A 22909-nucleotide genomic window follows, 5' to 3' on the forward strand; every position below is an offset into this window, starting at 1 on the left:
TAATACTCCGGGTGGTAAATAATATCATGATCTCATTGGAAGGGTATGTATATCGTTTCTGTCTCTATTTGTGAGCTTAATTTGTCCCAGTCTGAAATACTTTGAACAGTAACCTGACCTATCACGTGCCTGCGGCTAAACTTTCCCATATATCTATCTATATCTTCTTATGAGATATTTAATTTCCTTTCTATCCTCTCATTCAAACTTAGTTAATATCCAGCTAGGCGTACAAGGCGAAACCTAGTTTGCTGTTATTGCTACATTGTAACCTTAATGGCAGCTACGCCACTACATATTTTTGTCAAATATAGAAATGATATATGTGAACACATATGTAGGTATAGTCAAATAATGTATGGGCTTCAAAAAGCACCTTAATGGACAAGTATGGCCTCCAATGTTGGACACATATACAGACAACCACTCTATAAATATGCCGGCGGGTCATCCAAGCCATATTTTTTCGAGCCGCCTAAATATAAACAAGGCCTTGTCTCTAGTACGTTAACGTCTCGCCCTGCGTGATGCAACAAGCGAAACCCCTTTGAAATACTTCTTAAAATATACATGAAAATGCCACGTATGTAGCGTCTGCTAGCACCCGGCTCACTTTGAAGATACAAACACAGCCTTCACCTGTCATCATGAATCGGATGCCAAAAATATCACCGGGCGAAAGGAGAAAAAAAAAGAATAGGGAAGGTGACTCATGCTGAGAATGGAGTCAGAAACATTCGCGTCATCCAAATGCGTCAACATGACAGACCGGAGAGGTCTACCACATATGAAAGAACCGGCGCGTTCGCCAAATACAAAACACAAGCCATAAACGAAAAAGAGACGGTATTGCTGTCATAATCGTGTATCTCAATATAAAATCTATTTTTATTCGTTCGAGAGCCGAGTACAATTTCATTTTCCCACAGGACAAATTCCTTTGCTATACTCCAGGGATGAAATTCTCCCAAACAACTCCAATCTATAAAAATAATAGATTAATAATGACACAGCAAAAAACGCCATTACTCCAGCCCCCAAACTGTCAAGGCTCATTAGAGCTGAACTGTAAAAGAGAGCCAGCTGCTTGGCCAGGTGATGACACAAACACACCCTGGCCTCTGGCAGCAGCCACCCATCCACACATCATCCCTCCCCCTAAAGAGAATATACTGCGTGTCTCCTGGCACAATTCATCTCGTAATCCGCCTTAAAGCTGCTAAGCTTCCTTGGTCTAAATGAATAGTGAACTACAGAGGGGAGAGGAGCCTTGATGCACTGGCCTGTATCAGAGCCTGCCGCACAGAAAGAGAGAGAGGATGATGGAGGGAGAAAGGAAGATGGAGGAGGAGGAAGGACAAGCTTTAAGGGTTATGTCTGTCTGGTGAAATCAACGCCAGAGTGACCGGAGCCATTTTCACTCCCTGCAGCATTCTTTCTCTCTCTGTCTATCTCTCTCTCTATCACTCTCTCTATCACTCTCTCTCTCTCGCTCTCCCCTTCCAAATGGCGGTCATTACGCCGGACATAAAAAGTCATTTTAGTTCCGCCTGGCTTCTTCAAAGGGGCTCTGCTATAATTGAGAAGAGAGAGAGGGATAGAGAGAGGGAGAGAGAGAGGGATAGAGAGAGGGAGAGAGAGAGGGAGGGCCGCAAGAACATCATTCCAACTGAGACTCATGACCTCCAAAGTGAGGGGAATTGAGTTTCCCGAAGCCCTACCAAACTACAAAAAGGGAATCATAATAAAGATGTGAGAGCTAGCGTATAGCCATGCGAGGGCCCTGACATGTCATGTTTGCTGTTAAGCAGTGTAAGCCCCTTGCCAGCTGTTTTTCCTTTTTTTGCATCCTTTAATGCATATTTTCTATATAGAATGTGTGTGATGGTGTGGGTCTATGTGGAGAGAGAGAGAGAGAGAGAGAGAGAGAGAGAGAGAGAGAGAGAGAGAGAGAGAGAGAGAGAGAGAGAGAGAGAGAGAGAGAGAGAGAGAGAGAGAGTGTGAAAAGTACACACGACACACACAATTAGCTTTGATCTTTGGATTTTTAGAATACCTAACATACCAATGTGATACCTCAAGATACCAAGATTAGAATATTTGTAGCTTCATGTATTGCAGGGAATCTGGGAACATTTAAAAATTATGAACATCCATCACTGTTAAATGCATTCCTCAGCTGTGAAATTCCGGTTGGCCTGAGTCGGTGCAATTTCTAATAGAACTTTACCACCTGTAGACCTTTTCCTAATAGAACTTTACCTCCAGTAGACAGTTTCCTAATATAACTTTACCTCCCGTAGAACATTTCCTAATAGAACCTAACCTTAGACAGTTTCCTTATAGAACTTTACCTCATGTATACAGCTTCCTAATAGAACTCTACCCCCTGTAGACAGTTTCCTAATAGAACTCTACCTCCTGTAGAACATTTCCTAATAGAACTTTACCCCCTGTAGAACATTTCCTAATAGAACTTTACCTCATGTAGACAGTTTCCTAATAGAACTCTACCTCCTGTAGAACATTTCCTAATAGAACTTTACCCCCTGTAGAACATTTCCTAATAGAACTTTACCTCCTGTAGAACATTTCCTAATATAACTTTACCACCTGTAGAACATTTCCTAATATAAATTGACCTCCTGTAGAACATTTCCTAATATAACTTTACCTCATGTAGAACATTTCCTAATATAAATTGACCTCCTGTAGAACATTTCCTATTAGAACTTTACCTCCTGTAGACAGTTTCCTAATATGACTTTACCGCCTGTAGACAGTTTCCTAATGTAAATGTACCTGCTGTAGACAGTTTCCTAAGAGAACCTAACCTCCTGTAGACAGTTTCCTAAGAGAACTTAACCTTCTGTAGATAGTTTCCTAATAGAACTTACCTCCAGTAGACCGATTCCTAATATAACTTACCTCCTGTAGACAGTTTCCTACTAGAACTTACCTCCAGTAGACAGATTCCTAATATAACTTTACCTCCTGTAGACAATTTCCTACTAGAACTTGACCTCCTGTAGACAGTTTCCTAATATAACTTTACCCCCTGTAGACAGTTTCCTAGTGATACAAATGGAAGAGCTAGGCTAAACAATAATTGTTCTTCAGCTCTGCTTCCAATGCAAAATATGCTTTGTTTTTGTTGTTGTTTGTTTCACACACAAAGCCGAAACACAGAAGGGACCACATTGGATTCTTGACACGATGTAAGAAATGGCAGAACCATGTGTGGGCTAAAACGTGGAAGAAAATCTAAGATTTGACTGCCTCAGCAGAGAAAAATTTGATCTAAAGAGAAGCCATCTCCCTTCTGACAAAACTTCCTCCACTGATGTCCATGATCATCTGTTATGTACCTCTCTACAGGATGTTTGTGTGTGTATGTGTGTGTGTGTGTGTGTATCCATGCCTGTGTGTATGTGTTAACGAGTGCATAACAATCCCTTTCCAGACTGTATATTTGACCCTGAGGGTCAAATATAGGTTGAACTTCCCCAGTTTATGAGCTAGCCACTAGTCAGACTTGGTTACTCTGAGCCAAGTCTCTGTCCCTAGCACTTATCTGTTGCCACCCCACCATCTCTCACAGCTGGTAGTGTAATTGTGCTTGGAAAAAGCCTATCAACCAAGATACTCCATCTTGAACGTTCTCCCAAAGCCCCCTTTATCATTATAACTACAGTAGAGTGCCTCAGAACTAAAGTGTTTCAACCTAGTCGTTCCCTTCTGTGAGAGATAGAGAGTGGGGAAGGGAGAGAGGGTATAGGGAGAGAGAGAGCTAGAAGAGAGATAGAGAGAGAGAGAGAGACAGAGAGAGAGAGAGAGACAGAGACAGAGAGACAAAGAGAGAGACAGCGATAGAAAGAGAAAGAGAGACAGAGAGAGAGAGGAATAAAGTGAGAAATAGAGAGAGAGAGAGAGAGACAGACAGATACAGAGATAGAAGGAGAAAGGGAGACATAGACAGAGAGAGAGGAATAAAGTGAGACATGGAGAGAGAGAGACAGAGAGACAGAGAGAAAGACAGGGAGAAAGACAGAGAGAGAGAGAGAGAGAGAGAGAGGAATAAAGTGAGAAATAGAGAGAGAGAGATAGCTAGAGAGAGAGCAAGAGAGAGAAAGAGAGAGAGAGAGACAGAGCTAGAGAGAGAAAGAGAGATGGAAACAGACAGAGAGAGAGGAATAAAGTGAGAAATTGAGAGAGAGAGAGCTAGAGAGAGAGAAAGAGCGATGGAAACAGACAGAGAGAGAGGAAGAAAGTGAGAGAGAGAGAAACCAACAAAGAATATAGACTTCTGTGGGCTGAAACCCTAGTCGTTCCCTTCTGAGAAAGATAGAGAGAGGGGAAGAGAGTGAGGGTAGAGCGAGAGAGAGAGAAAAAGAGAGAGAGAAAGATAGACAAAGAGAGAGAGAGACAGAGAGATACAGAGAGACAGAGAGAGAGAGGGGGAGGGAAGAAAGAAAGAGATGGAGCGAGAGAGAGCGAGAGCGAGAGACAGAAATAGACAGAGAGAGAGAGGAAGAAAGTGAAAAAGTGAGCGAAAGAGAGAAACCAACAGGGAATATAGACTTCTGTGCCAAATCCCTTTTTTTCCCCCTAACGCGCCAGAAACACATTTTAAAACTGTCATACTTTAATTGAAATTCCATCACTTGTGTGGCTGCTATTGTGGAATAATTTGATAAAGCACTGTGACGTGAATGCGCAGAGCGGGCGGCGTGACTTCCATTTCTCCTGCCTTTTATTTCCCTCGTTCAGTCCGTTATTTAAATGAACCCCTTTGCAGATTCTGTTCTGTCCCAAAATTACAGATAAGAGAAAAGGAGACGATAGCAAGGGCAAAAATACAGCCATTTTGGGACAAAATTTAAATCTTGTTATATTAAGCCTAAATCTACCCAGCTACTTAGCCAAGTGTCGAAGGTAATGATCATATTAGCATCCAGAACAGCTAAACTGTTTGAGGTGGTTCCTTTCCATTTATTTCCATTGGTTTCCAGTTGGTTCTTGCTAACTGCTAACGATTGGTAGCGACTGGCATTCTGTCGAGCCAAAATGGAGGTCAAATGCAGAATCCCATCCCTACTGACCCCAATGCAAATCCATACCAGCAGCCGCCCGCCTATCTCCTGACAACTGACATGTGGCATCCGTCGTATCTGTTGAAACCCAATCCACCACTGAAAAACAGATACAGAGACAGGCAGTCGTGGCATCCCCTCCCACTTGTGATACGTGGGTGATGGGCTGATTGCCCCAATAGCCTTAAGACTGCATTCTCCACCATGAAACCAGAGGGAGAGACAGAGGAGAGGATAATACTACTCAAAGGTGTAAAGACGTGTATTGGTGAAAGAGAGAGAGAGAGAGAGAGAGAGAGAGAGAGAGAGAGAGAGAGAGAGAGAGAGAGAGAGAGAGAGAGAGAGAGAGAGAGAGAGAGAGAGAGAGAGAGAGAGAGAGAGAGAGAGAGAGAGAGAGAGAGAGAGAGAGAGAGAGAGAGAAAATGTGTGTGTGTGCGCGCATGTCTGTGTGTGAGTGTGCACTCTTGCACCGGCGTGAGTGTGTGTGCTGTGTGTATATTTGGTGTTAGTGCTAAGCAAAGACTCCTCGCCAGACAATATTTATGGATCGTTCTCCGTCTTGACAGGGTGATGGACAGCAGAGGTGATGCCGGCGGTGCGTGAAAATAGGCTTCTTATTACTCTGACCCCAGCGGTATAAGCTGAATATCAATACCGCTAGTGTTTCCCTCTGTGTAAAGCCAATGCCCCGTGGCAGACTTCTTTGAATGCTTTCCTAATGGAACCCTATACCCTATGTAGTGCACTACTTTTGACCAGAGGCCTATGGGCACCTTATGGGTCCTGGTCAAAAGTAGTGCACTACATAGGCAATGGGGCGCCATTAGGGATGCACCCTGTTTTATATCACGCAACCACCCTTGAACAGAAGTTGGGTAGAAAGGGGGTTAGGCGAGGGAATGTAAGCATGGGTAGATCAGTAGATGGAGGGGCTGAGTGAAACATACGGCAGGCTGCAGCCAAGTGAACCAGGAAGGAGGGGTGGAGGAAGGCATGATTACTTTATTATGCTGTGGGATTGATCAGTGTTCTGCTAAATCAAACTAATTTCTCATTGTCACATTGCATCAGGTTCTCCTTGGTAAACTGGGTTCATAGAATAGGTCCCCCTGACACACACTGTCGCGCATGAAGGCGCACACGCACATACACACATACATAGGCACGCTATTAAATACACGCACTTGCATGCACACACACATCCTCACAGCAGCAGCCCCGCCATGTTTTTCACCAAGACCGCTGCAGTCAAAACTCCTCTCGCGCCAGCCGGGGGGGGGGGGGTAGTTTAGGCCTGCTGGCACAAATAAATTAGATTACACCAGTAGATTACAGGGCAATGCAAACCGAGGTGGTGATTGTTAGCAGACCTATTGGCACTCCGCGGTCTTCTCTCTCCAACCAGGTTGGCGCCCCATAATTGCAGCCCTGCGTTTAGGTATCCGTTTACATTATGTAAGTGTTGATTTTTCAGTCCACGGCTTTGGTGTGGCACTCCACAAGCAGTGGTCACAGGCAACACAGGCGCACACGCACACAAACAAACACACAAAACACTTTTCAAACAGACTTTCTTTTTTTTTGCTTCCCCTTCTGCGATAGAATGGTGTGTCATAGACACTTGGATGTGGTGGAACAATAGCATTGTACAAGGAGACACCCCTTAAGAGGGTACTTTGTTCAGTCTGGCTGAGGGACTGGATGCTGATTTTATTAGCTAAGTCACTCTGCTTGGTTCACCTGCAAGGGAATCTATTAATCCTTTGGCAGCAGGCTCTTCTTGTCTCCTGTTTCATAATGTTCAGTCCCAGCATGAAATACACTGCAAATTAACTAGCAACTGCCTCGCTCTCATCGATGCACAATACACTCTTGCCCTGCCGCACTCAATCATAGAAACTTGGTTTCTGAGAGTTATGATGAAAAGGCTCTTCGAACAACACCGTGAATTGTTTCAAAGGATTTCACAGGGACACGCAGCCAAGGACAGGTACAGAAAAGATGGTGGCTTCAGCACTGCTTTCAAAACAACGTAGCTCATCTCTCACGTCAGCTCTCTTTGGGTGGAACCACTTAAATCGACTAGGCTCTTCCACGTTAACGCATGTTCATTTCGTCTCCTCTTTTGAGGGCAGCTGTCGTAACAGCGAAATTGGAAATCGATCGAGTTGCGACAGGCGCTAAGAGCGTTGTGTCAAAATTGGGCGAGTGCTAATTGTTGGAGCTAGAAACTGTAAAACGTAAAAGAGAGGTGAGCTCTCAGAGTGCTTACTGCCTACAAACTGATAAAGACTGCTCAGCCACAGACACACACACAATTACAATTACAATTACAAAGCACTTAAAATCCATTTTACACCTCACTACTCCAACCTCTCTTATTGACTTTTCATTTCACCCAGAGCTACAAACGCAATACAACCAAATAGTGAGCTATAAGGCAGCTGAATGTACTGTAGGATAACCAAACGCCAAGCCATGCATATTTACTGTGTTTCATGCAGGCACATATCAATCAGTTCAAGAAAATTCTCAAACCGAGAAAATAGAATACAATTATATAATGCATATAAAACAAGCAATTAACCCAAAATGTGATATCTTTCACATTTAAAAATAGGCCTACATTTGATCAAATAAGCAGCAGGCCAGCACAGAGCATTATAACCGTATTATTATCAAATGTTTCTGTGGTAACCTTTTATGCTGTTAAAGGCCCAGTGCAGTCAAACATGTAAATGTGTCTGTGTTTTATGTATTCTTCCACACGATGAGGCAAAGGGGAGAGAATAGCCTGTCTTTTTGTGGCATCACTGGTCTCCTGACCCCCCCCCCCCCCCCCCTCACTGTAGAGTTGTAGAGTAGGCTAGGAAGGCCCCTAGTGGCTAAACTCGCTCAGTGAGCACAGGTGTTGTGCGCAATTGTACTGGAAAAACTGTAACGGAAAAAAGGTTCACTTTCACCTGATTTTGTGACAGGCGTTTTTTGTGTGCCTTTTGAATGCCTGTAAACCAAGGGATATAGCTCGCCCTGCCGACTTTTCAGTTAGGACCTCGGGGAAACAAAAATGTGTTCCAAAAATAGGCAACAACATAGATATGGTGCGCGTCTCTTGTGCGAACGCGAGGAATGCGGCTTTAAATCGTGACAGTAGACTCCACACAACTTCGAAAAACGTCGTTTTCCAGTTAAACTGTAATATCACTATCGAAACCTAATAGTATGCCTACTAAAACAGCACCATCATCATTACATCGATGTTATTTCTTCTGATGAGCAAATACAATGACTATGAATGTTTTATGAACGCAATCATCTATCGATAAAGGGTATTAATGTACTATATTTATTTTATTATTGTAGCCTATCATAGGCCGCAGCCTACTGCTGTAGAATTTACATTAGCCTATCATACAGTAAACGAATACCCAGATCCCCAAAATCGCCTAGTATACTAGAATAGTCATAAACATAACTCAAATAAATACTTGTATCCTGTTGTAAATGTGCACGTATGATACATTTAATTAAAGGAGATTCGTGCGTCCCTCACAAAATAGGCAGGTCTATTCAGAGTCAATTCAACCTAAATAAACTACAGTATTATTGTATTCTCTATACAAAACACAAACAACATAAACGAGTCCATAAATACAACTCAAAAAATGCAATGTAGCCTAAGCACAGACAGAGTTTGGTGCTCCATTATATTTGACAATAAAGAAATACAACAAATCAATCGCATCTCAACACGCACTATTTTAAATGCTTTTGGAGACGACTTCAGTCCGGCAACACTGTGCGTGAAAAGTCAAACATCCACAAATTCACCAATTTGAATGGTCATTTCCATAGAAGCTTACCTTAACATCATATTTGCATGTAGTCTATGAACTCGGTCTCTCCAGTTGTAGGCTATTAGAATAGTCGCGAGTTACATCCAGAATGACAGCAGTATACGAGAAATAATCCGTCTACAGATACGCTTCTTTTCCAGTCTGCCCACTCTAATTTCGCCTCTTCCTAGAGTTTTATTTTCTCGAATGAATGTTCCTCAGTGCAAGATGCAAACCACCACAGCGAGCGGAGGGACCAGAATGTCCAGCAATGAAAACATGTGGTATATTTCCCGTCCTTGTGTGCGTTAGGTCTTCATTATTCTATGTGTCGAGACTGTGTCTGTTCTGTGTGCGGTGCGGCAGGGACGCGTTCTCTCTTGCCGACACTCACACAGACTGCCCGACTCAGGCACAGAAACCGAGTGGGGATAGAAGGTGACGTCACTCACCAGGATCAACTAACTCCCAGAGCTCAAACTTTCTCCCCTTCAGTCCACCAAAGGAATGTTGGAGTTTGGACATCATCACACGTTTTTCAGGGAAACATTTGTTATACGTGGTAAAAATGGTCGGAAAATTTGTTTTCAGATGGTGAAAATAAAGAATACAGTGTGTGTGTCTGTGTGTCTGTGTGTGAGAGAGAGAGAGAGTATTTGTTTTTTTATAGCTATTTTGGGCTTTCAGATAGTTTTATCTGGGGAACTCCACCATTCACAAGCCACATGCATTTGAAACATTTCCAAGAGGAATATTTACAAAATATTACTTCTGACAATGTTTTTGCCCTTGAAGCATCAATAAAGTAATCCATATATGATTGTTTTAAGAACTAGTCACATATTTACTGCTAATCCTAATACTGTTATTTATTCATATACCTTTGTAAAGCCAATATTATCGACTGAAACTAAATTATCAATATCATATCTTTGTGCATTGTATTCTAGAGTACACAGAGCCATAACAAAGTAAAGTATATGCCGGGCCCTGATTTAGAGGCTGAAAAACAATGTCCCAGAGCGACAGATAAATGAGGGTGTTTGGAGGAAACTTGCTTTTGTGGCAGGGACCCAAAGCTTCCAATGAACAACTTAGCCTGCAGGCACAAACAGTTCTTTCTTTCTCTCTCTCTCTCTCTCTCTCTCTCTCTCTCTCTCTCTCTCTCTCTCTCTCTCTCTCTCTCTCTCTCTCTCTCTCTCTCTCTCTCTCTCTCTCTCTCTCTCTCTCTCTCTCTCTCTCTCTCTCTCTCTCTCTCTCTCTCTCTCTCTCTCTCTCTCTCTCTCTCTCTCTCTCTCTCTCTCTCTCTCTCTCTACAATTGTTTTAATGTCATTCCAATGATTGATGAGAAAAACACAAGAGCAAAAGCCATGATTAAATGATTCGTCCTTGACGTGTTGTTGAGGTTTTAGGTCTACAGAGTACAGAGTACAGTATACATTGTATGCATTCTTTGAGATACCACAGCATGAAAACATGAAAACTTTCTTTGAAAATGTGTTTGCATTGCTTGCAATGTATTACAAACACTGCATGACTTTAGTTTAAACATACTATAGTGACTAACCTATAGACTAACTTAAGTAGACATTATCAGATGCATTACAGATGTAGGATCTTCATTTGATCACCCTTTTGCAGGATAACTTTCCTGCAATGCAGTGTATTTGAGGCTTAAAAAGGCTTCTGAGTTTGTAATTTCCACTTTGAAATTTCAGACTTGATTTTTCCTTACGAAAAATGTATCAACCGCTACAAAAATGTCCATGAATTATAATCCACATAATAATTTAAATGTCTTGTTGCCGCATGTCCTGCTGTAGCAAACTGTCTCAAATTAAGATCCTACATCTGTACAATGCAAGCTATAACAGCAGTACAAGATACGGACGCAATACGTCCACAGCTACCGTTTTCAAGCCCCTTCTCTCTTTGAATATAATTGGATGAGACTAGTTAGTGGATTTACAATCCCGTTCTGGGTCTAACCTTGTGCTTTTTCTGCTTTTGGCACAGTCGAGGGGTGTAATACGGCAGGCTACTGTTGATAAATGAGGGCAAGGGTGGGATTTATCAAGATAACTCATTACCTATAATGGGTGAACTTTGTCATGTAGAACTAGACGGCGAGAGTCCATAAACCAACTGTCTTTCAATAAGATGGATTCGAAACCAAGGCAATGCAGATGCTTGGCTGTGACACAGTATTTCTCTCCTTTTGAACGAGAGAAGTCAAGTTTGTTCCCTATTATGTCCGGCGACGTAGTGAAAGTTACTAGGGTGACACCACATCTGGAGCAGATGGTGAATATCATAAGCTGAACAATGTTAAAAGGACTTTAACTCAAAAAATAAATTATGTCATTTAGCTGACATCCAGAGCAACTTACAGTAGAGAGCATACATTTATTCATATTTAACTAGGCAAGTCAGTTCATAATCAATTCTTACTCACAATGACAGCAGGTTAAGTGCCTTGTTCAGGGGAAGAAGACAGATTTTTACCTTCTCAGCTCAGTGATTCGATCTAGCAACTTTTCAGTTACTGGCCCAACGCTCTAACCACTAGGCTACCTGCCGTATGTTTGCACTTGTCCCCTGTGGGAATCGAACCCACAATGCCACGCTCTACCAACCGAGCCACACGATTCATCAACATGTACCTACAGTACATTACAATACATAAAGTGGGAAACCCATCCACCCACTATGGCTTCACCACCACATGCTGTATGTTAACAACAACAAAAAATAAATCAAGAGAGCTGCACACTCTATATACATGAACTCCCAGTAATGTATTGGGTAGAACAGCAACGTTTCAGCATCACTGTGCCTTCTTCAGGGTAATGTCAGGAATGCTTGAACCAGGTTATCTCGACAAACAGTTCAACAACAACAACACTGAGATCAGTGTCGAACTTTCCACCCCCACCGTGGTTCTGTACATCTCTGGAGACCTTGACTAATCACAAAAACACTGACGAGCTTTTGAATATCCTCATTTGTGGGCGGTCCCTTTGGCATGCTTTATTGGATACATCATCAAGTCCCATAATGCAAATTGGTGCCTTTGATTACCTGCAATTATACTGAACATAAGGCTGATCTGAACTGGTAGCCATGTTTGTTAGTTTTTTTACACAGCAAATATATTTTGTTGACTTTATCAACCCAAATGACGGTATTTATATTGGCAACGCTTTACAATAAGGTATCCTTTCACGAGGTTGCAACGGTTTACACATAATATATCGACAGTTAACTATCATGAATGAACAGCTGCAACTCATTGGTTGAAAGGGTGTTACTGTCGTTTTGGTGCTTGCTCAATAATGAGCTTAGAGACAGTGGGGATAGAATGTCCTGAAGGACAGACACTTTATCAAAAACTACAAGTCAATCTGGGGCTTGCATGGGCACCAGCCTCCTACCACAGTGGTCTCTCTCTGAGCCACGAGCCAGACTATATGACAGCTGTTATGCCGCAAATCAATGTATTGACTTGGACAAGACTTCTCCTATACTGGGGTAGTGTTTATCTCAGCAAGGATATAAACCACCTTTTAAAGCTCCAACTTGTTGTTGTGTGAGTTCACATTGTTCAGCGGAGAAAGAAAAAAAGAAGTCGGAAATCGATTTCCTTGTTACACAAGTTAGATAGAGAGTTAAAGGAGCTACTGAGCGATAAAGTCATGGATTTCCCACAAAGGCCCACCAGCACACACTGTGTTTAGTTGTATCAAGATTGAGCATTTAATCAGACTTTGGATCAATGAATCGTGTACAGTATGAATGAATTGTCCATTATTTCTTAATGAGTATTTTTGGTCCAATTTATGAGTAGAATTTCCAATTAATTACAAGAAATGATTGAGTTAAAATGGATTGACCCCTGGATTAGAAAATGATCTTCTAACATCTGTATTATGGGCAAATCAATACCTATACACATTAGGACCACACAGGGAGTTCTAACAGACGTCATATAGCGAGACCATGCAAGAATATCCAATATGTAATCCTTATACATCCTTATACAGAACCCTAAGGTACAGGCCAGGCCAAGGTGTGTGTATCCTTGCCATGGTGCTGTGCCTTTATAGATGATTCTACGTCATGTCATTACTCTCTGTTTGTGCATCTCAGGACAACACTATTTATAACCCAGGGGTAGAGAGACAGAACTTGTATCCCCACCAAAAACAACTTCCATTCAATTCCTTAGAGTCGATCCACCCTCACCGCAATGTGCCGTTTAAACCCACCCCTTTTCCAATCAAGTAAACCAGTCATCGTAAAATTAATTCCCTGCCATCAGGCTATTGCCTCTCACTCTTTGGATAATGATCTCCTAAGCGGATAAATGTAATCCGACGTGTCGAGACGACAGACGAAATTGACTTGTAAATGGCCACTGGCCAAGCACAACAATTTGGCTAAATGCCGAAGGTGACAACCAACCACCAAGGTGATATTACAGACAACACCCCAAAGGCATGACAACGTATGCCAAACACCCAACAAAACCCCAGCGTGAATCTCAGCCAAGAAACCCAGTATGTCTCTCTTCTCAGAATGTCTCAGAACGCGTTGGCGATGATGGACGGTGAAATGTATTGTCTTACTTAATGGTCAATTAACAGTTTGTCGAGATTTGAACACCTAATGATTGCTGAGTTCATGATACAAAAAGGACAAAGAAGAGGGCTATGAGACTTTGTTTGGAGCTGTTGCTAAGTTTACCCTCGAACTTTGAAAAGGAATGATTGCAATGATTACGTTTCATTTTGGGTTGAGTGCTGTTGATATATTGTTGATATACTGACTTGAATCCAAGCAGCCCTATTGTTAAATCTTACACAATCTGTAATATTGCTATAAAATGACTTTTTATAGCTTTGCCCCCAACTGTACTGTAACACGATATGAAACAGTACTGAATTTGAACCAGATAGAGAGGCTATATATTTTTTCATCTGCCCTAGTTCTACTGTATATGACCTTGGTTGTGTTCACATTCTACCTTGACATGTAAGTAACAACTCATCTTCTACCGGCAATGCATTTGTAGTGACCTATTTTTGCCCGAGGCATATGGTCATAGTCAGTAACCTGCTCCTTACAGTAACGTATGCACAGTCATCATTATTAGACAATGCCTTATTACAAAAGATCCATCACACTTGGCGATCGCGACAGGCGCTGAAAGAGCTCCGAGCTCTGTTCGGGTTTAACGTGGATTCAGGATGTCTTGTGATGGGCTTGAAAGGCAATCACATTCCATTAGAGCTGAATTGGGTTAACGTGGAAGCATGGCGTGCAGTGGCAGTGGCCGTGCAGTGTACGTGTTCTGACAGTTCCTGTCTGCTGAAGAATATTGTCTTCTCTTTGACAGCAGAGGGAGAGAGACCACGGAGAGAGAGAGAACCAAGTCCCAAGAAAGGATTCAGTGGAGTGGGGATACGGTGCAGATCTGCATTGGTTGATGTGGTGGTAAGGGTGTGTGTGTGTGTGTGTGTGTGTGTGTGTGTGTGTGTGTGTGTGTGTGTGTGTGTGTGAGGATTTGTCCTCCACTCTACTCTCTCTCTGCCTCTCTTCCCCACCTATCATCCACTCTACTCTATCTCTCCCCCTCTCTGCCTCTCTTCCCCACCTATCCTCCACTCTACTATCTCTCTGCCTCTCTTCCTCACCTATCCTCCACTCTACTCTCTCTCCCCCTCTCTCTGCCTCTCTTCCTCACGTCCCCTCCACTCTCTCTCTCCCTCTCTGCCTCTCTTCCTCACCTATCCTCCACTCTACTCTCTCTCTGCCTCTCTTCCTCACCTATCCTCCACTCTACTCTACCTCTCCCCCTCTCTCTGCCTCTCTTCCTCACATCCCCTCCACTCTCTCTCTCTCTCTGCCTCTCTTCCACTCTACTCTCTCTCTGCCTCTCTTCCTCACCTATCTTCCACTCTACTCTCTCTCTGCCTCTCTTCCTTACCTATCTTCACTCTACTCTCTCTCTCTACCTCTCTTCCTCACCTATCTTCCACTCTACTCTCTCTCTGCCTCTCTTCTTCACCTATCCTCCACTCTACTCTCTCTCTGCCTCTCTTCCCCACCTATCATCCACTCTACTCTATCTCTCCCCCTCTCTCTGCCTCTCTTCCTCACCTATCCTCCACTCTACTCTCTCTCTGCCTCTCTTCCTCACCTATCCTCCACTCTACTCTCTCTCCCCCTCTTTCTGCCTCTCTTCCTCACCTATCCTCCACTCTACACTCTCTCTGCCTCTCTTCCTCACCTATCCTCCACTCTACGCTACCTCTCCCCCTCTCTCTGCCTCTCTTCCTCACATCCCCTCCACTCACTCTACTCTCTCTCTGCCTCTTCCTCACCTATCCTCTACTCTCTCTCTCTCTGCCTCTCTTCCTCACCTATCCTCCACTCTCTTTCTCTGCCTCTCTTCCTCACCTATCTTCACTCTACTCTCTCTCTGTCTCTCACCTATCCTCTACTCTACGCTCTCTCTGCCTCTCTTCCTCACCTATCCTCTACACTCTCTCTCTGCCTCTTCCTCACCTATCCTCCACTCTACTCGCTTTACCTCACCCCCTCTCTCTGCCTCACCTAACCTCCACTCTACTCTCTCTCTCTGCCTCTCTTCCTCACCTATCCTGTACTCTCTCTCTTCCTCACCTATCCTCCACTCTACTCTCTCTCTGCCTCTCTTCCTCACCTATCCTCCACTCTACTCGCTCTCTCTCCGCCTCTCTTCCTCACATATCCTCCACTCTCCGTCTCTCTCTCTGCCTCTCTTCCTCACCTATCCTCCACTCTACTCTCTCTATCTCTCCCCTCTCTCTGCCTCGCTCCCTCACATATCATCTACTCCACTCTCTCTATCTCTCCACCTTCTTCTACCTCTCTTCCTCACCTATCGTCCACTCTACTCTCTCTCTACCCATTCCCCTCCCCTCCCAAAGCTGATTATGTCATGATATGACCCTCCCATGCTCTCTCTCTCTTTTCTGTGTGTACATAGCCAGGCTCACCTCTCACCGTGCAGCAACAGGCATTAACCAGAACTCTCCGGGCGTGGCCGATTGATCACGGCTATTGTGTCTGCCCGGGTCCTCCATTTTACAGTTCAGTGTCCATGAAAAGGCGCTTTCGACCGGCCCAATCCATCACCCCCCCCCCCAACCCCCCCGCACCCAACAGCACAAAGTGGAGAGCCTACCGGCTAATTCCCCAATGACATTTTCACAAGCGCACCTTTATCAATTTCACACCTCCCGAAGCCCCTCTATGGAGGGGGGTGGGAGGAGAGGGATCGAGGGAGGTTTGATGGGAGAGTGTTTGAGAGAGTAAACATGAAGTTTGATGTTTGGGGAGTGATGTGAGTTCTGCACAAACAAACAGGGTGTCATGTCCATTGAAGTAAGGGACAGTGCAAGGTCATCGATGCTATACATTCATGGATTTATATTACTATTGGTACGTAATGAATAGTTAATGGTCATTCAGGGTTCTCATTTTGATGGGATTATAAAATCATCTACAAGTGTAGTCAAATATTAATGTTGTTTTTTAACTAGGAATATGGTTAAACTTTGTACAGATGTCGGATCTTAATTTGAGCCAGTTTGCTACAGCAGGAAAACAGGAAATGTGAAAATTAATTTAGATAATAATAATGGAAACCTTTAGTAGGGGTTGATACATTTTTCAAGTCTGACATTTTAAAGTGGAAATTACTAACTTTAGAAGCCTTTTTAAACCTCAAATACAGTAGAAGTGTGTATGTCCTGAAGTGCAGCAAAATTCTCAGCAACACAAGAGTGATCAAATTAAGATCCTACATCTGTGATCCTACATACGTATACACAGAGTGTACAAAACATTAAGAACACTCCCCCCCCCAAGGCTTAAAAACCCTTCTTTAACCTGTCTCCTCCAATTCATCTACACTGACTGAAGTGAATTTAACAAGTGACATCAATAAGGGATCATAGTTTTCACCTGGATTCACCTGGTCAGTATGTCATGGAGAGAGCGGGTATTGTTAGTGTTTTGTACACTCCGTATAGCAAAGAGGTTCTAATTTCCTGTAACAAAATATGTATCAACCCCTATAGAAAAAAATATAAAGCGCTATATGTGTCCCATGTTTTATGATTACTATTAATTCATTGTGCCTATGATAATGTACAAACCTGTTACTGTTTGCTGCCCCCTATAGTTTACATCTCTCTTTTGCTCTCCCTCACTTTCCATCTCTTTCTCTTCCATACTGTAATAAATAACACACATGCTAATTATTCGTCCTCTGACATCATCAAAGTTGTAATGGAAAATGCCCTCGCTTCCTCCTTTCACCATCTTGACACAATTAGGCCTTCGGATAGGCAGCCAACGGATCCATTTGAGAGGCACTTGATTGGTTGGTGAAGGTACTGTAGGAGAGCTTGTAGAAGCTCATGGGAGGATAAGTACGTTTATTTGTGTTTGGCGAGGCTGAATGCTACCTACGTCAGGCGGCACTTCAAGAAAGCGGAGTCGGAGAGGAGGAGCGCGAGGGGAGGCAGGTGGAGAGAGAGGAGGAACGGGTGGAGAGAGAGAGGAGAGAGAGAGAGGAGAAACGGGAGGGGAGGCAGGTGGAGAGAGAAAGAGGAAGAACGCAAGGGGAGGCAAGCAGAGATACTGTAGAGAGACAGAGGAGGAACGGGAAGGGAGGCAAGAGGAGAGACAGAGAGATGGGAAGCAAGCAGGAGAGAGAGAGGAGGAACATGAGGGGAGGCAATTAGAGATAGAGAAGAGGAAGGCGAGGGGAAGCCAGTAGTGAGGGAGAGGAAGAGCGCAAAGGAGGCGAGCCGAGAGAGAGAAAGGCAAGGTGACTCGTTCACGGGCCGAAGGGTTTATGGGATTGCTCCCAGCTGCCTCTCGGTTTAGTGTATCCCTGGCGCCTATAATATCTTAATTGTTTCAAATTAAACGCTCATAAAATCGCAAAGGAAATTGAGTTTTCTCACTGGCTAATTCAGTGCATACCCAACTTTCATCTGGGTACTCTGAATGTGGAGACTTTTAAAAGAGGAAAATGGCTCCCATCCCAGATGTGTTGGAACTTAGTGTGTTAGAACTTGTTTTATAGGTTGTCAATTTCCACCTTGTGCATGCTACATGAGTGCGTGTGTGTGTTTATGCGCTTGTGTGAGCGTGTGTATGCATATGAATGTTTGTGTGATTGTGTGCGTTCGTCCGCGCGGGCACACGCGTGTGTGTGTGGTGCTTATCATAATAACGGTCTAAATAACACTGGGGGGTTAACTCATCTAGACCCCCCCCCCCCACCCGCCATGGCTTTCCTAAGACTCAGCTCATTCCAAGGGAGGAGCACACATTCAAATCACTCAAACAGCAAATGTGCCCTGAAAGACATAAGCCTTCCTGTCACACTACACTCACTCACTCACTCACTCACTCACTCACTCACTCACTCACTCACTAAATCCATGTGTTTTCATGGATTCTCTGTGTTGAGCATTCACACTGTATGCCATATATTCTGTACAGCAGCTCATATGCAGATACACGCCATGATACGTGAGACATTTATCAATCCCATCACCCCTCACAATGCACATCAGAAATTCCCATTAGCCCTAGTTAACCTGGCATATTTCCTCTTACTCTTCGATAACTATGGGTCCCAAAGAAGCCCACGCAGGGGCAATAACAGCTCATTAGACTGGGGGAGTGGGGTGTTGTGGTGGGGATGGCAAGTCGATTATCCCAAGCAAAAACACCAGCTGAGATGGCTGACACCTCTTCACTGGAGCCGAGTGTCGGGGATTGGTGATGTGGATGATCAATCTCATCTGACTGGAATGGAGGTAAAGTGGGAATACTTTTGTTGATAGGTGTTCTAAACGTTTGTGACACTGGATGTGAGCATGGGTATGTCCTTTACATGTTTTTAACCCTTTTTTGTATTCTCTTTGCATGGTTACTCCGGTCAACTACTGAGCAATGATCTTATGTCATGAGACCTTTATAACGAATATCATGGAATGTCATAACAACTGACATAGGCACGCAAGTTCACCCAATTATAGCCTTACTAATACAACCATCAATGCAAAGTTCTTTCTTTCAGGTTACCTAGCTACCACACTAGTTCATCTTGTTCACTGTGCGTCTCACTTGTGCTGAATTAGGGCATTAAGCAAACATATTCCATTAACGTTTCGACTTTGGTCCCAAAACTGTCTGCAACGGCTCACCGTGGAGTGGAGGGTACACAAGGCTTATGTCAATACATGCCCCATTGCACAACATATCATATCTATTACGTGTAATCTTTGCTTCACTGTACTAATACCAGAGCCAAGTTTCACATGCTGAAAATCAATGCTGTAGTTGTTACGCAACACAACATCATTTCTGATCCAGACTTTACATTGCAAGCACAGACAATAATCTCTCTGACAGACAATGCTGTTACATAAGCTTCGACAGGGTGCGTTTGTATATGCACAACTCAGATGTCAATATTATTTTGGAGAGTATGACCAAAACATGCATATTATGTGACAACATTTCGTATTAAATATTCTGCGTCACTCCATGTGTTTATTTTGTATTTATAATCCAGATATTACCCACATTGACGTCATGATTAACCGATAGGTCACTTTGGATTTGATCTGGACTGACTTGACGGATGAACATATAGAGGATGGGCAGTTCTCTATGTCAACTGGTTGAATCGCCTTTTTTTTCTATTGCATTTCCTGGTTCTATATCTTCACCTTTTCCCCTCTCTTCTTAGCACTTCTCTTTGTTCTTTTCATCTGCTGTTCTTCAACATCAATTAGCCTCAATGTTTTATATCTCTGTTCACCATGTGTGTTTCTCTCATCTACTTTAACATGTACTTGTGCCTCCTCTCCTCTGCTTCACATCCCTCTCTTTCCTCTCTTCCTCTTCTAATTTTCCCCGGGTCCCCTCATTTCCATCCCTCTTCTCTCCTCTCCACCCTTCCTCTCGGTGCAATTGTGCATGCACTCACTTTTTCAACTTCTCACCGCTCCTCCTCGCCCCTCTTGTCCTCTGTTTTCCTCCCATCCTCTCCTCCTATTTTTGAGCCACTATACACTTTCCACTCCTCTTCTCTGCATGTTCTACCTCGTCTCTATTCCCCTCCATCCCCTATCTTATCACTTTTTCCTCTTCTCTTCTCTATTCTCTCCAAGCCACTTTCATGTTGATCTATTCTTACCATCTCCAAACAACGTCCTTCCCACATCCTTTTCTCTTCCTCTACTCCCTACCCTCCACTCTCCTCCATTCCCTCTTCTCCTGCCCTCCCTACCCTCCACTCTCCTCTCTTTTCCACATTTATCTCTCCTCCATTCCCTCTTCTCCTGCCCTCCCTACCCTCCACTCTCCTCTCTTTTCCACAGTTATCTCTCATCCATTCCCTCTTCTCCTGCCCTCCCTACCCTCCACTCTCCTCTCTTTTCCTATACTCTCTTTTCCATATTTATCTCTCCTCCATTCCCTCTTCTCCTGTCCTCCCTACCCTCCACTCTCCTCTCTTTTCCACATTTATCTCTCCTCCATTCCCTCTTCTCCTGCCCTCCCTACCCTCCACTCTCCTCTCTTTTCCATATTTATCTCTCCTCCATTCCCTCTTCTCCTGCCCTCCCTACCCTCCACTCTCCTCTCTTTTCCTACACTCTCTTTTCCATATTTATCTCTCCTCCATTCCCTCTTCTCCTGCCCTCCCTACCCTCCACTCTCCTCTCTTTTCCTACACTCTCCTTTCCACATTTATCTCTCCTCCATTCCCTCTTCTCCTGTCCTCCCTACACTCCACTCTCCTCTCTTTTCCACATGTATCTCTCCTCCATTCCCTCTTCTCCTGCCCTCCCTACCCTCCACTCCCCTCTCTTTTCCATATTTATCTCTCCTCCATTCCCTCTTCTCCTGCCCTCCCTACCCTCCACTCTCCTCTCTTTTCCTATACTCTCTTTTCCATATTTATCTCTCCTCCATTCCCTCTTCTCCTGCCCTCCCTACCCTCCACTCTCCTCTCTTTTCCACATGTATCTCTCCTCCATTCCCTCTTCTCCTGCCCTCCCTACCCTCCACTCCCCTCTCTTTTCCTACACTCTCTTTTCCATATTTATCTCTCCTCCATTCCCTCTTCTCCTGCCCTCCCTACCCTCCACTCTCCTCTCTTTTCCTACACTCTCTTTTCCACATTTATCTCTCCTCCATTCCCTCTTCTCCTCCCCTCCCTACCCTCCACTCTCCTCTCTTTTCCTACACTCTCTTTTCCACATTTATCTCTTCTCCATTCCCTCTTCTCTCCACCCTCTTGCCACCCTCCCATCCTCTCCTCCACTTCTCCCCCATTCTCTCTCTTCTCCTCTCCTGTGTTTGTGCCCTTTCGCTCCATGCACATCTAATGGCTGTGGTGTAATCCACTGGCTAATCTGCTGACAGTCTGTGTGACAAGGCATTAGCTCTGTGTCACTGCCTACCACACTGCCTCCCAGGGTCTCTGTATGTGCATCACAGCCTCTTAGAGTTCTGCTTGACCTCTCTCTCTCTCTCTCTCTCTCTCTCTCTCTCTCTCTCTCTCTCTCTCTCTCTCTCTCTCTCTCTCTCTCTCTCTCTCTCTCTCGCTGCAATTTCAATTTAAGGGCTTTACTGGCATGGTAAACATATCTTAACATTGCCAAAGTAAGTGAAGTAGATCTCTCTCTCTCGTCTGACCTGTATAAGGCAGACTGAATAACAGACTGATAAATCACTATCAACCAGACCTGCCTACTCCCCCAATCTGTTAATCCAGAAAGATTAGAACAAACATTTCAAGTAATTATCAAGGACTGTTTCCGGGTGGGGCGGGAAGATGCTGGTGGGTGGATGGTGACTGAGGGGATGGGTCGGGAGTATCTTTATATGCATTTATTTGAAAAAGAAAAACGACAAAACTAAATAAAAAGTTTGTCGCTAAGAAAAACCAAGGGAGTATAGCATAATGGCTGGACTATATGACTGTCTGCTGTTTTCACAGTCTGCCATTGTAGGTTGACCTATATGCAATGCTGTTTGATTGGACATTTAATTTCATGGCATATTTAATTAACTTTATAAGGTAGTGGAAGGGAATGGTGTCTGTGTGTCTGTGTGTGTGTGTGTGTGTGTGTCAATCTCCTCCCTCATCTTAATCTCCAGCCAAAACCCCCCGACAAGCGCTCAATCGCACCTAATATCAGTCCCTTCTCTCTTTCATCCCCTCTGCTTCTATCTCTCCATCCCCTCTCTCCTTTTCTTTAACAAGCCCCAGACCCGGACTTCCATCTCTCCCTGTAATCCCGTTATCGTGCTTGACCCCAGTAGATCTGTGTGTGAGTGTGTGTGTGTCCACAGCATATCTGTCAGCTAGCCACACAGATTATCCAGAGACAGCAGTCGGACACAATGGACTCCCGTTCTGAAGTGGAGGAGATTGCCTGATCCCCTGTAGCTGATAAGTTCCGCCCCTGAAGGTCCGAAGCAAGAAGGGAAGGAGGAAGGGTCAGTCTCCTTGCTATAGCGATCACTAATCACTGGCTAGCCTTTTTCAAAGGGAATAAGGGAGACGGAGAAAAGGAGGGGTACGCTTGGTTGAAATTGAACCAGGCCAGCTGGAGCGATCGATTGATGAGTCAGACTTGTTGATTGGGTGACGTTTTTTTGTGTAACGGTCTGTGAATAAGTCCTTAATTAAACTGATTGTGTGTTCCAAGACTTGTTATAAGCATTCATGACATGTCAATTGTCCTGTATAAGGCAGTAAAGCTGTACATTTATTCATGTTAAAACAACATACACTGGTGGTATATAAATTGATGGTTATAATCAGTAGGATTACTACAGGTACATTTATTAATCGTATATCATGAACACATCAGATGCATTGCATCTTG

General features: G+C 43.8%; 1 protein-coding gene across 32 annotated transcripts in view; it reads right to left on the reverse strand.

The window, feature by feature from the left end:
• LOC139534247 (receptor-type tyrosine-protein phosphatase delta-like) overlaps positions 1-22909 on the reverse strand; it is a 393734-nt gene that overhangs the window by 207944 nt on the left and 162881 nt on the right. For 3 of the 32 annotated variants that reach the window (XM_071333247.1, XM_071333246.1, XM_071333217.1), the window contains exon 1: positions 8957-9333. The exons of 28 other annotated variants lie outside the window; for them this stretch is intronic. The gene's annotated coding sequence lies outside the window, so the exon portion shown is untranslated. Of the gene's footprint in view, positions 1-8956; positions 9334-22909 lie in introns of those variants that run through there. One more of the 32 variants, XM_071333248.1, reaches the window with a different exon arrangement.

Source organism: Salvelinus alpinus, chromosome 11, assembly GCF_045679555.1.
Source record: "Salvelinus alpinus chromosome 11, SLU_Salpinus.1, whole genome shotgun sequence".
Lineage (NCBI taxonomy): Eukaryota > Metazoa > Chordata > Actinopteri > Salmoniformes > Salmonidae > Salvelinus > Salvelinus alpinus.